Source organism: Corylus avellana, chromosome ca5 (genome assembly GCF_901000735.1).
Source record: "Corylus avellana chromosome ca5, CavTom2PMs-1.0".
Classification (NCBI taxonomy): domain Eukaryota; kingdom Viridiplantae; phylum Streptophyta; class Magnoliopsida; order Fagales; family Betulaceae; genus Corylus; species Corylus avellana.
The window spans coordinates 17,638,320-17,645,128 of NC_081545.1; positions in this window are offsets into that span (position 1 = coordinate 17,638,320).

Consider the following 6,809-nt stretch of genomic DNA (forward strand, 5'->3'; position numbering starts at 1 on the left):
AAAGCAGGGTGAATTTCCATCCCAAACAATACCTAATCTAGGTGGTCACCAGCAATTGAAAGTTGCCACAACTCTCAGAAATGGAAAGGTTAGAGGAATTGAAGAGACAGCTCAAGCATTTCCAGATGAAGCCTCAACATCCAAGGTAAGTAAAATGGAGAAGGTGAATGTACCACCCTTCCCTCAAAGGTTAGTAAAGCCAAAGAAAGAAAAACAGCTTCTTGACATTTTTGAGACCTTGAGGAAAGTAGAGATTAACATTCCTTTATTAGATGCAATTAACCAAATTCCCTCATATGCTAAATTTTAAAGGATTGTTGCACTCATAAAAGGAAATTTCAAGAGCATGAGATAGTGGCCTTAATAGAGGAGGTAAGTGCGGTGTTGTTAAGCAAACTACCACTGAAGCTAAAAGATCCAGGTAGTTTTACCATTCCTTGCAGGATAGGAGACCATCTTTTTGAAAGGGCATTACTGGATCTAGGAGTAGGGAATTGTTGTTCACAATTATCTACCTAAATTAATAGGCAAATAATTGGATGTTTTACCCGCAAGTGTACGAGGTGAACACAGTAGCATAGTGTGCAAATACGGGGTCATTACCACGAGGATTGCTAAATTTTTCTTAAAATCAATTCCAAAAGTAAAATAAAACAAAGATTGAGTTTGAGTTGATAATGATAAAAGGTAGGGCTTTGATATCCACCACTAATTATAATTAGCTAATATATCAATATGCCAATGTTTTGATCATGTTATGAATATCTAATGTTTGTCAACCTAAGGGCATTGGTATCTACTCCTTAAGCTATTGATTTTCCTAAGCAATGAATTAGGCATGGGTGTCTACTCTAATTCTTTTCCTTCTTAAAGGATTTAGCATGGGTGTCTACTAAATTATTCTTTAAGAAAGCATAAAACTGTGGAAATCGACAAACACATGAGGCCTAGGGCATGGGTGTCTACTCCCAGTTCCCCATGTTGATTAACCCAAGAACCCAGTGTAGATATCTTTTGTTACTTATGTTAAACCCAGGACTCGGTCATCCAAATCGATTTAACTAACTAGTCCATACCACATGAATATGTTGATCAGGCACACACATGTGAGGAATTCATGAATGCAGGCATTAATCAAGTTAAATATCACAACACGATCATCACGAGGGTGCCAATATTGAATATCAACTAAACATAACTAGGGCTTCAATCTAGCCCTACTAAAGAAATTAGTTACACATAAGTTTGATGTTAAACATCATCATAAAATAAAATAAAAGAAAGGAAAAGAATAAACCCGAAACTTGAACTTGAAGAGCTCCAATTATTCTCCTTGGAAAGTATGTCTATTCTAAAGGCTTAAGGGTCTATTTATAGACCTTTAGGAATACTCTAGAAACCCTAAAAATTGTAGGTTTTGAGCCCTAGTTAGCACTAAGCTACCAAACCTTAAAAGTTGCTCTTTCTTTATTAAGGCTGGCGGTTGATTTGGCCATCACGCACGGGTGTTCTCGATCGCAGCCCGTGTGCAATCGATCGTAGGTCTGCGATCGATCCTCTTGGTACTTGCGCTCGATCGTGGTTGCCTTGCAATGTGCCATCCTCGCCTATAGTGCGCTCGATCGTAATTACCCTACGATCGATCGCTCTACCAGAGCATGCCAAAATCCAAAATAGCTCTTTTTAAGTCCAAAAGTTCTGAGATTGCTTCTTTTTCTTCCAATGACCTAGAAAATCAAAGAAAATACCTAAAAGAACTAAAATGGCCTAATTAACTAAAGCTAAAGGATTAAAACATGTAAGTTAAGGGCTAAAAATATGAGTATTTTGGCACTTAACACACCCCTAAACTTACATATTGCTAGTCCCTTAGCAATACAAAACTAAAAACAGAAATGAAAAACAAAGAACAAGAAGATAAATCCATCTTTTGTGGGATGTACGATTGCATTTAGCATATGCAACAAGCCTTTTAAACCCTTAGGAATTCCCTAAAGAATGAGTGAAGTCTCGTGAAGGTTTTCCAGAAATGTTACCCACAAACATCATGCAGAGTTCATGTTATTCCAAAAATTAAAGCATCACTTCAAGATCATGATTTTCATTCATTAGCAAGCTTAAAAAGATGAACTCCATCTTCACAATGGATTGGAACCTCAAAGTGCAATTGCTTACAAAGGACATGCTAAAATATCACAAATTTGAAACAGTGTAAAGTGAATTAACACAAAATTATGGGGCTTCCAAATCTTTCCAATGTGTAATGTCTCCATATCTCAAAATCTACTGAAATCCCCATTAGAATGAACAACCATGGCATAATTCTTTTTCTCTCTCTTTTTTTTTTTTTTTCAATGCATAATGTACTATAATGTTCTGAAATAAAAAGGAAACAAAAAGGATAAGTGAGAACACATGGAAAGTAAAGAAATTGATATGATGGGAAACAAAGATGAAAAAATTTACCGCCTTTAGTGGCCTCAGTACCACTGTTCTGAGTAGATGCGCTTGAGCTCTTGGACTGCTCAAACGCTTCTACTTGTAACTACAATGTCCCTATTGTGGAGAGTTGCACTTGAGCTCCATAAAATGTGGCTCAAGTGCCCTTGGTGGTGCAGGTACATGACTTTCTTTATAGGTCAACAATTTCGGTCCCTCATAGAACTCCTTCTTGATATGTGTTCTGTGATGATGGTCCTTAGGTCTTTTCTTGTGGTGCTTAGTGTCCTTATTTTCTTCATACCTCAAGTCATCCCATTCATCTTGCTGCAGCTTTCTTTTGGTACTTGGATATGGTGGACAGGCTTAAAAAGGTTACTTTGCTCCACTGATGTCCTCAGTAACATCTGCATAGGCTGGCCGAGTGTCCTGACTTGTGAATTTATGAGTGAGGGGGGTCTTTACTGGATCTTTCTGTGGGTCTTGCAAAACTGGCTCACTAACACCTTGGATCATACAAACATCAAAACACTCTATCTTATCATGTGGTAATTTCATTGCATCAAATATTTTGAATTCTATTATTTCACCATTCACCTTCATACTTACAGTACCCTTTTTCACACCTATTGTAGTATCAGCAGTTCTCATAAAGGGTCTTACTAAGATGATTGGCAAGGGTGATGGCATAGGAGATTCTTCCACATCTAACACAATGAAGTCAACAGGTAAAATAAATGTACCTACCTTTACCAACACATCCTCAAGTATATCTCTTGGTCTTTTGATGCTTCTATCTGCTAATTGCAAAATGACAGAGGTTGGTTGAAGCTCCCCCAAACCCAGCTTTTCATATACCATGTAAGGCAACAAATTGACCCCTGCTCCCAGATCCAGCAATGCATGCTCAAAGAGATTGTCTCCTATCCTGCAAGGAATGGTAAAACTACCCGAATCTGTTAGCTTTGGTGGTAATTTTCTCAACAAAACTGCACTACCTCTTTTGTAAGGGCCATTATCTCATGCTCCTGAAATCTCCTTTTGTTAGTGCAACAATCCTTTAAAAATTTAGCATAAGAAGGAATCTGTTTGATTGCATCTAACAAAGGAATATTGATTTCTACTTTCTTCAAAGTCTTAAAGATATCCATGAGTTGCTTATCTTTCTTTGGTTTGACTAACCTTTGAGGGAAGGGTGGTGCATTCACCTTCTCCATTTTGTTTACCTTGGAAGTTGATGCTTCATCTAGAGATGCTTGAGGTGGCTCTTCAGTTCCAATGATTTTACCATTCTTGAGAACTGTGACTACTTTCAGTTGCTAGTGACTCCCTGGATTAGGTATTGTTTGGGTTGGAAATTCTCCCTGCTTCCTTTCACTCATCTCCTTTGCCATTTGCCACATTTGCATTTCCAGTCTTTGGATGACTTGATCAGTCTTTGTATTGAATTGTTTTTGATCAGCCGTAAATTGCTATTGTGAACTCACCAGGTTGTGTATCATATTCTCCAGTTGGTTCAGCTTTGACTCTTGAGTTGGTTGGCTTGCTAGTTGGGGCCGCTTCTACTGTCCTTGATTGTTACTCCAAGAGAAATTGGGATGGTTGCACCATCTTGGATTGTAGGTGTTGGAGTATGGATTGTTCTTGTGGGGGTAATTGTTTTGTCCCACATAATTCACCTCTTCTTGCTCTACAAACGGAGATAAAGGACACATTTCAGTAGTATGATCTAAATGGGAACATATAGCACATACCTGAATTGGTGTGTCCTTTTGAACAGGTGAGATGTTCTGAGCAATCATGGCCTTGACGATTATATCCAACTTCTTCTCCACAATAGCCATCTGATTTGGAGATCCCCCATGGAAGTTCACTTCATACATACCCTTACTCTTTACTCCTCGCCTTCCTCTATAGCAGAATTGTTGGGAATGCTCACTTAACGTTTCAAAAAGCTCCATTGCTTCCTCACTACTCTTTTCCGTAAGTGCTCATCCACAAGCTGAATCAACCATCCCTTTGTTACTATCATCTAAACCTTCGTAGAAAATTTGTACCTAATTATCTTGGGGGATGTTGTGATGTGGGCACTTTAGAAGCAATGAATTGAAGTGATCCCATGCTTCAAAGAAAAGATCTCCATCTCTTTGCTGGAACATTTGAAGTTCCCTTTTAAGCTGTCTTGTCCTTTGGGCTGGGAAAAACTTCTTCAGAAACTTGGTGGCTAATTCTTCCCAAGTATGGATGGAATCTGCAGGCAAAGAATTATACCATAGTTTAGCATTATCTTTCAAGGAGAAGGGAAAGGGAACTAACCTGAGTCTCTCTGGAGTTAAGCCTTGGATGTGCTGCAACTTGCATAAATCAAAGAACTTCTTAAGATCCAAGTTAAGATCCTCAGTAAGTGTGCCCCTAAAGTGAGTCAGTGCATTAAGGATTTGAGGAGAAATATAATAGCTGCCTTCCACCTTCGGTTGATATGCTATGCATGAGGGTTGATGGAGGTTTGTTGGAATGAATGCCTGCTTCATTAGTCTTCGCGTCGGTGGTGGATTTGCCTCTAGTGGTCTTGGCACTATTGGTGGATTCTCTTGCAAATCTTCCATTGTGTTCTCAATTTCTTCCTCTTCTTCTTTATCTTTAGGTTTTTGTCGAATTGTCCGCTCAATTTCAAGATCGAGTGGAATGACGGTTGAATCTTGAGATCGACAACCTTGCATCAATTGCTTTGCTTCTTCAGTCAAAGCAGCTTTAGTTCTGTTGGTCCGGATGCTCCCTGGAACTGTTCTCGATCGCACTCGGTTGACGTTCGATTGCAATAACAGAATGCTAGTCTGCAAACCTGAAACAGGAAACAAAAAAAGGTAAGAATCAACATAAAATATTTTTGATAAAAAATAAAAAAAAACATTGAAAATTGAAAAATACAACTAAAGGAAAATAATTTTACACAAAATTCGCCGCAATCCCCGGCAACGCGCCAAAAACTTGTTGTTTATAATTATCTACCTAAATTAATAGGCAAATAATCGGATGTTTTACCCGCAAGTGCACGAGGTTAACACATTAGCATAGTGTGCAAATATGGGGTCATTCCCACGAGGATTGCTAAATTTTGCTTAAAATCAATTCCAGAAGTAAAATAAAACAAAGATTGAGTTTGAGTTGATAATGATAAAAGGTAGTGCTTTGATATCCACCACTAATTATAATTAGCTAATATATCAATATGCAAGTGTTTTGATTATGTTATGAATATCTAATGTTTGTCAACCTAAGGGCATTGGTGTCTACTCCTTAAGCTATTGATTTCCCTAAGCAACGAATTAGGCATGGGTGTCTACTCTAATTCTTTTCTTTCTTAAAGGATTTAGCATGGGTGTCTACTAAGTTGTTCTTTAAGAAAGCATATAACTGTAGAAATCGACAAACACATGAGGCCTAGGGCGTGGGTGTCTACTAAGTTGTTCTTTTAGAAAGCATATAACTGTAGAAATCGACAAACACATGAGGCCTAGGGCATGGGTGTCTACTCTCGGTTCCCTATGTTGATTAACCCAAGAACCCGATGTGGATATCTTTAGTTACTTATGTTAAACCCAGGACTCGGTCATCCAAATTGATTTAACTAACTAGTCCATACCGCATGCATATGTTGATCAGGCACACAGACATGACGAATTCATGAATGCAGGTATTAATCAAGTTAAATATCACAACACGATCATCACAAGGGCGCCAATATTTAATATCAACTAAACATAACTAGGGCTTCAATCTAGCCCTACCAAATAAATTAGTTACACATAAGTTTGATGTTAAACATCATCATAAAATAAAATAAAGGAAAGGAAAAGAATAAACCCGAAACTTGAACTTGAAGAGTTCCAATTCTTCTCCTTCGAAAGTATGTCTATTCTAAAGGCTTAAGGGTCTATTTATAGGCCTTTTAGAATACTCTAGAAACCCTAAAAATCGTAGGTTTTGAGCCATAGTTCGCACAAAGCTGCCTAACCCTAAAAGTTGCTCTTTCCTTATTAAGGCTGGCAGTTGATTTGGCCATCACGCATGGGTGCGCTCGATCGCAGCTCGTGTGCAATTGATCGCAGGTCTGCGATCGATCCTCTTGGTGCTTGCGCTCAATCATGGTTGCCTTCACCGTTACCTTTTATCTTAGGAAGACCCTTTATGAGAACTGTTGATACTAAAATATGTGTGAAAAAAGGGTATTGTGAGTATGAAGGTGAATGGTGAGAAGATAGAGTTCAAAATATTTGATGCATTGAAATTTCCTAAAAATGATTTAGAATGTTTTAATGTTTGTATGATTGATAAGTATCAAATATTGTATGTTTGGACCTCTTTATTTA